This window comes from Amblyomma americanum, chromosome 9, assembly GCF_052857255.1.
Source record: "Amblyomma americanum isolate KBUSLIRL-KWMA chromosome 9, ASM5285725v1, whole genome shotgun sequence".
Classification (NCBI taxonomy): Eukaryota; Metazoa; Arthropoda; class Arachnida; order Ixodida; family Ixodidae; genus Amblyomma; species Amblyomma americanum.
In genome coordinates this window covers 117,293,015-117,300,743 of record NC_135505.1, presented here as the reverse complement: position 1 = coordinate 117,300,743, position 7,729 = coordinate 117,293,015, and the positions used below count along the sequence as shown (strand labels likewise).

General features: G+C 45.1%; 1 non-coding gene across 1 annotated transcript; it reads right to left on the bottom strand.

The window, feature by feature from the left end:
- Positions 1-745: 745 nt before the first annotated feature.
- On the bottom strand, positions 746-818 carry TRNAA-AGC (transfer RNA alanine (anticodon AGC)). The gene has a single exon. It is a non-coding gene; the product is annotated as a tRNA-Ala (tRNA).
- Between the last annotated feature and the right edge of the window lie 6,911 nt (positions 819-7,729).

Below are 7,729 nucleotides of genomic sequence, written 5' to 3'. Positions count from 1 at the left end.
TGGAGGTGGGAATAACTATGACAGGACTCTCCACTCTCGCAGTGCGAGAGCAGCTATCGATACTATCGACAATACTGTCGATACTATCTATAATGTTATCTATAGTCAATTTACCAATAGTTTTGCATCACTAGTTCGGTGGCTTCGGTTTCAACGGCGTGCACTTCCTCATCGTGGCGTGGTTATCTCATTTTCTCAGTATGACGAGCTCGCTCGTTAGCGTCCTCTCACAACTGTCGCGTCCTCCTCTCCGCTGCACGAATTCCTTGCCTGCGTTCGCACCGTCGTTCGTGAGATTCCTGTTGCGAGTACTGGTTCGGGAAACCCACCACCTCTGACGCGGTAGCGAGCAACTAAGTGACGCTCACGAGCCACGGGCCACGTGACGCTGGTTTCACTAGAACTCACATCTTCAGTTCTCGCCAGACTATGCGAGGTTGTGACCGACGATTGGAGAGCGAATGTGACTTCTATATTAGTCATACCGCTGCTTATAACGACGGTATTAAATGTTCATTCACGAGGTCCCCCTTCAGCTTTATTCTGGGACCTCCTTCTGCATTATATATTTGTGTATAACAACCCATGTGTTGAATAAAAACGTGATTCTGGTTCTGAAAGAACAGAAATAATTGTTAGGAGATGTGCTGGTGATTTTCGTTTGTCTGGTCTTAACGCGTTAGATATAAAAGAACAGAGGTACTTGCTTCCATAGGGATTATTGGGTGAATAAAAAAAATATTCGTGGAGGTGCTGGGTATCGATCCCAGTACCTCTCGCATGCTAAGCGAGCGCTCTACCATCTGAGCTACACCCCCGTTTTTTTTTCTTTATTGCCTGGCTTTGACCCATAACATTTACACAAAAAACACTCAACAAAAACACAAAACGCTATGTACATACGACACTGTCGTGGTCAGCCATCATGAGTCTGGCTTCGTCATACTAAAATTCACGAAGCATACAGAGCGGCTCTAGCCTCGAGAGCCACTCGGGAGGCTCCTCAGCTGCTTTCTGGATGGCCAGAAAGCAGTCCATTCTTTCCCGAAAATAAATTCGGGCAGGTCGTGCGTCTTTGTCACAATAATAGCCTGCCATTCTGGAGCGCCATATACTGTGGAGGCCCAAGAGCATTATGAGATCAAATGGTACCCCATCCTCATTGCCTGTGCTTAAATAACGAATTCCCTGCGCGTCAAGTGGTAGCTCTTTCTTTATTGTCCTTTGTAACACATCCCAAAAATAAACCCCTTCCCAGCAATGCAAAAAAACATGGTCTATTGTTTCGGGCTGTTTACAAATTAAGCAGTTCGATCCCCACGGTAAAAAGAAATCCTTTCCTTCCAAAAACTTTTTAACTGGGAGTGTCCCGGTGTGTAATTTAAAAAAGAAGGTCTTTACTCCTGGTGGCACCTGCATTTTCTTTACCCTTTTTAAAACATCAGCTCCAGGACGGTGTGCCGTTAAACGGCACAATGTACGGGGGTGTAGCTCACCAGCTCAGGGCCTTGTACAGGTGAGCTACACCCCCGTACATTGTGCCGTTTAACGGCACACCGTCCTGTCGTCTCGCCAGTGCTCTGCAAGTGCAGTTTCGAAACACAAGAAGCCGGTGACAACCGGTTCCCTCTGAGGTCTTGCTCTGAATAGTAATCACTTTCCTAGACTGGCTGCCATTTCAGGTGAATATAAACTTTTATTTTAAATTCTTTAAAATCTTAACGATACGCTCAAAATATTTATGTGTAGATACCTGCTCAATATAATTCGTTCTGATTGATAGATTTTTATGGCGCAAAGGCATCTGTGGCCAAAGAGCGCCATGGCACAAGGTATTTTCTTCTACTCAAGGTGGGGACGGCTCATTTTCCAAGTACTGCACTCTAAATAAGCCGAGCACCAGACCAGGGGAAAGTTTGTACCCGTAGTCCATGCGCTGTTCATACCTAAAACAGTATCACTGTTCGCTACAACACAATGTTTCTCACTAAAGCTTTTCGGCGTGTGTTCTTCATTAAACACATAATCAACACATAATCTTGTCCAACATTTTAGGACAAAATTTCTGAACATGGGGAATTGTAAGGTACTCTTATGGAAATGGTGCAGTATCTGTCTCATATATCGTTGGACACCTGAACCGCGCCGTAAGGAAAGGGATAAAGGAGGGAGTGAAAGAAGAAAGGAAGAAGAGGAGCCGTAGTGGAGGGCTCCGGAATAATTTCGACCACCTGGGGATCTTTAACGTGCACTGACATCGCACAGCACACGGGCGCCTTAGCGTTTTTCCTCCATAAAAACGCAGCCGCCGCGGTCGGGTTCGAACCCGGGAACTCCGGATCAGTAGTCGAGCGCCCTAACCACTGAGCCACCGCGGCGGGGATGGAAATATTGTAGACTCCATTATTCCGATATGTAGCAAACTCTTTCTTTTATTGAAGCTTTTCCATCGCTCGCATGGAGCATTTAAGTCTGCAGTAGAAAACCAATGGGGAACGCTTTTGACAATGACAAAAATGTTAATAGCAAAAAAATGCAAGCCTGAGGACAGAAGATCTGCGGGTACATTGATTGTTATATAAAATCTTACAATATATGAAAAAAAAATTCGCTCTTAAACTCCTTCCCGTTCAAATATGCTTTTGTCCAGAATTATTGGGTGTGATCCTTCATGTATATACAGGGCAAGGAGACGAGGGGCTCGTTGCGATATACATACTAAAGGAGCCAACACTCGTTGAGACCAAAGACAGCACCGGAAAATTTAAATTGTTATTTTAATTGGTATGATGATCATTAGGGAGGTACGTTCCACTGCCTCCGCTATGGTTCGGTGGCGCTGGTGAACACCTTCAAGTGCTCTAAAGGTTAGGCCACATGTATTACGGATAAGTTCTAGACTGGATGGGAGAGTCAGCTGCCGCCATAGAAAAGCTGGTGGAGCACAGAACGTTACATTTCGAAGGTTGTGGGTTCGGATTCCATCGATGGCGTGTTAGGTTATGTTAGATAATCTATTTCTGTTAGATCATCTTCAATCTAAGCGATTACGCAGCTAATTTTCCAGCTGAACGAGAACCGCCTTTGAAAAAGTTTCGTTTCATGTGTTGACATCTGTTTCAACAACTGTTGGCTTCTTTCACAAAACCACCTTCCATGTAATGCAGAACTGACCGTGCATGAGTTGTTGGATCCAGGCCGAGGCAGTTACATTCCGATGGTGGCGAAACGCCATAACCCTCGTTTTCTGAGGTCTTTGTGAACATTAAGGAACCACAGGAAGTCGATATCAGTTCGCAGTCCACCACAACTACTTGCTTCGTAGCTCACCGTGTTGTCTTGAGACGTTAAGCCCCATTGACCCATTGACCCGCAGAAGACTTCGCGGTTAGCTGCTACCCTTGTTATCTCCGTACAATATCGCCCTGTACTAGCGCCAGAGGTCAAGACTCAAAGCGCTTATGTATTAGGAGGACTATTACCGACATTTCTTTAATAATAATAATAATAATAATAATAATAATAATAATAATAATAATAATAATAATAATAATAATAATAATAATAATAATAATAATAATAATAATAATTTGTTTTTGGGGAAAAGAAATGGCGCAGTATCTGTCTCATATATCGTTGGACACCTAAACCGCGCAATAAGGGAAGGGATAACGGAAGGCGTGAAAGAAGAAAGGAAGAGAGAGGTGCCGTAGTGGAGGGCTCTGGAATAATTTCGACCATCTGGGGATCTTTAACGCGCACTGACATCGCACAGCACACGGGCGCCTTAGCGTTTTGCCTCCATAAAAACGCAGCCGCCGCGGTCGGGTTCGGACATTTCTTTCCTTGCTTCATTATTTTCCCCTTCTACCGTTGCTACTCGTGACGTCACCGCTGACAGCTAAACAATCAACGTCACTCACTGGCTCCAGTGTCAAAGACGAGGCCGACCAGTCGCAAGCATGAAAAACAACAAGTCACAAAAAGGGTTGTTGCAAAGTTCCCCAGGATCCTTAGATGGATCAATGCACGAACGAGAAGATAGTATTGAGTTGTCGTTCGGGGGGGTTCATCCCAAGAGTAATGAACGCGGCGCCGAATGCGCTTCCTGTTCGTGCTTCTGCTTTCAGAGAGACGCGTGTGCCCACCGGGAAGTTAGTAGAGTGTTCGACTCCTGTTCACCCGCTGCCTTTTCTTTTCACGGGGCATCCTTTGAACGGAACGTGACCACCCACAAGACTACGCGGGGGTCTTGAATGGCGGGGAGAGAAGTCCCTTTGTGGACTGGTTTCAAGTAACACACTGTGCAGGGAAGGACGGTATTGTAGTACATGCAGGAGCTTGCTTTGTCAGGGGCTTCTCAAGCATGGGTGGTGGCAGTCGTCATGAAAACAAACCAAGTAACAAAAACAAGGTGCCTTAAGTATAGTTCTCGGTACCGAAACAACACCGTAGATACGTTGGGCGTCGCATTTGTAGACTGCTTCCTCGTCATTGTCTTCAGCTTCTATAGCTGTCATGCCTCAAGAGCGTTGCTTTTGTCGGTCCACTGAGACTTCACAGAAATGTGCCCGCCTTGCACAGTTGGAGTCGTTTCATATGAAACTTTGGACGGGACTTAATCATATATACCGCTAATATGTATTTCTTCGCCAAACATTCGTTTTGGGATTATCTTCTAATCAGGAGTTTGAAGATTTGCGGCTTGTGGAAGAGGCTCTCATCCGGGTGTTCATATGGATTACTCGCTTGATCGGTGTATCTGCACACTCGGTTAGCGAGGCGAGCTTTGTTCTTGAGCAGGAGCTTTCTTTAACTAGTGGCCAACGACGCTGTATAATTTCGATTAATTCTGCTGTGTCCAGCCTGACTGTAAAACATTTTATTCGCCGAAAAGAGCTTGGCAAGAGGTCGCGTTAAGTTGTGGAGAGTACATATAGCCATCGACGACTTTGTCAGCCCACTCCACTGCCAGAAATTGCGGGGGTCAGAGCTAGCCAGCACGGCCTCCCACTGCTCGAGAGAGGGAGCGGTAACTAGATCACCTGGAGGTGGCTGTATTTTACAATCCCACACGATGTGATAGTAGCTGACCTGCCTTGCGTTCTCTGGTGCCATAGGCTTTAACGTCACAGCGGTCTCATTCTTTTACCTCTTGTATTTTTGTGAGAACGCGATGGCATTTTTATAGAATAATAAGTGCGCGCAGTTATGACACGGTTCGCCTCGTAAACTATGTCCAGGAACGGGTGTCGATCAGTAGAGAGGCTTTCTCTAAACATTGAAGCACCCCATCGGCAAGGATTGTGGGATGCTGCAGGCAGGTCATTATAGTTCGTTACTTAGAGCTTTGCATCGTGAGGTGAGTGCTGTTAACTGCAGTCCGAATGAACGTCGCCTAAAAGAAAGATTTGAACTACATTGTCAAGGCTGCAGAATACAGTTCGAATCTCTCGTATCACGCGAGGATTAGTAAAACCTCTTTTTAAGGTGTTTGATGCATGGCTTTGGGAAATACTATAGCTCAACGGGAGTGGACACAAATGGAACGAAGACGCAGGACAAAGCGATTGTTTTTTCTCAGATGTGTGAGTATATGTGGTACCACGCATGCGAACACGGTTCGCAGTAGGGAAGATATCGACAGATGGCGTGTTTGTGGTGCCAAATCTATTTGTTTATCTTTTCTGAGAATTAATAAGCTGCTGGTAGCGCTTTGTACTACTGCCATTATTCCGAGCCGTTTCACATATCGCTGTATTTTTTTCTTCCTGGTGGCAAGGAGAAAAATATTCAAGTCCCCAAATCTCAGCCTTACGTCAGCTTGCGTTTGCCTGCGGAGGAAGTGTTGGAGGTGTCCGAGCCATGGTACTGTACTGAAGAGGGCACCACATAACTACAACTTATAACAGGATCGACATGCTAGCATCCGGTAGAATTCGTGGCCCTTATCTCTGCAAATGTATTGTGAATAGTTTGTATTCTTCAAACAAGTCGCATAAAATTATGAGGGGAACTAGTGATGACTGTTGTTTTTCCACAGCGAACAAACCGTACAATGCCTCAATGAAAGAGAAGCTACTCTGGCAGCTGCTATCTTAATTTTTATACGCGTACCAGTTGTGCGCAGAATATGTGTTGTGCCTGCAGAATTTTCTCACTCGAAACTCAGTGTGTAAAGCGTTGCGAATTTGAGGACCAGGTATCATGATCTGATAAACGTTTTTTCTCTTGTAAATGAAGGAAACACTCAAGAGCAGGTCTTAATTTAGGGGCCCGTTTTATTTCATTCTTTGAAATTTGGCAGCGCGAACAAATACTCGTGGACTCCGGTCGATTCGGTGTAGGAGAGTGCACTACGTGAATTCCATGGCTATCGGCTGCGAGAACATGACGAAAACATGCGTGATCACGTGGGCAGGAGAAAGGCGCCTTTGACAAAACAGTACTTAGCTTCTTTATTTTGAATCACACTATTCTGCTTGCAGCATTGCACGCAGTACTGAGTAGGTACGCGAAGCACTTTTGAAATAAAAAAGTTGGGAAGAAAACGGGTTCTTCGAACAACGAGAACCCTATATGCAGCGAATAGGCGCAGTTTTGTTTGGGTTTAAGGCATTGCCGACTTTTCCTCTTATCCAGCCGTGTTATAAAGCTGACTTTAAGGTAAAGAGTGAAAAACAAATTGTGCCAAAACACTCACTCAGCGGAAACTCGGGACACAGTTTTAATGAGTAGAGCTGACATTCGACAGGCTAAGCTTGCGGCAAGTCTTCGGTTGACAGCGACAGCCGGAAAACACTTGCACTTTAATGAGAACGAAATTTTACCCGCGTCAAAGCATACGCTGTTTTTCAAAGGCTTAATCGTAAGTCGCATTTTTGTATCGTCTGACTTCGGCAGTTTCCACAGTTCTGAATGACGCGAGGCGGCACAAAAGTCAACTAATTGACGCTCTGCCCAGCGATAATTTATGCGCTTCACTGTCGTACGTCACTGCACGTAGGAGCCGTAAGCGTTTAATTTATACGCAAAACGTGGGTGTAACAGAGCGGGTAAAGTGAATAAGGCTCGCGCGACAGATTAATTATGCAGTCGCCCTACTTTCAGAGTGAAGTACACATCGGGTCGCTAAAAAAAAAAATAAAGCCCAGAGAAGGCAAGTAATATCGCTTGTCCAGACGCTGGCTAAAGTAATTGCTTTTTCCAGCCTACAACACACGTGTATTTTTAGCATCACATACCCGTACTGAGAACCGACCGGCCCTTGAACAAGCACAGTGTGGAACCCTTTGTTCCAAAACTGCAGCGAGTAGAAGAATGCAGGTGACTTTTTGAAAAGTTTAATTCTTTTGAGCAGCGGCTCGCAAAAGTCATGATAGGGCAATATTAGGCGACTTCAGATGCGGGGAATTTATTAGTCGAAGCCTTAGTTTAATGTCAAAACTGCGGACTGCGGACTCGATTTAGTTAGCAGGGGTAACATTCAGGTTGCACCAGTAGGCGCTCGGTATAGAAAGAGTAGCAAATAGCCTTTGTCGATGAAAGTTTGCCGCGGCGAGTTCAAAAGAATGCTACCTAAATGCCGTCGTTAAAACAGACCTTTTATCATGAGTTCCGGCACCTAAATTGATCGCATTCACTCTATTTGCGTGGCACCTTTTGACATAACTTTAAAAGGCGGCAACTTAATTTCTAGAAAAAATTCCGCCGCTATCCAATGCTTTGA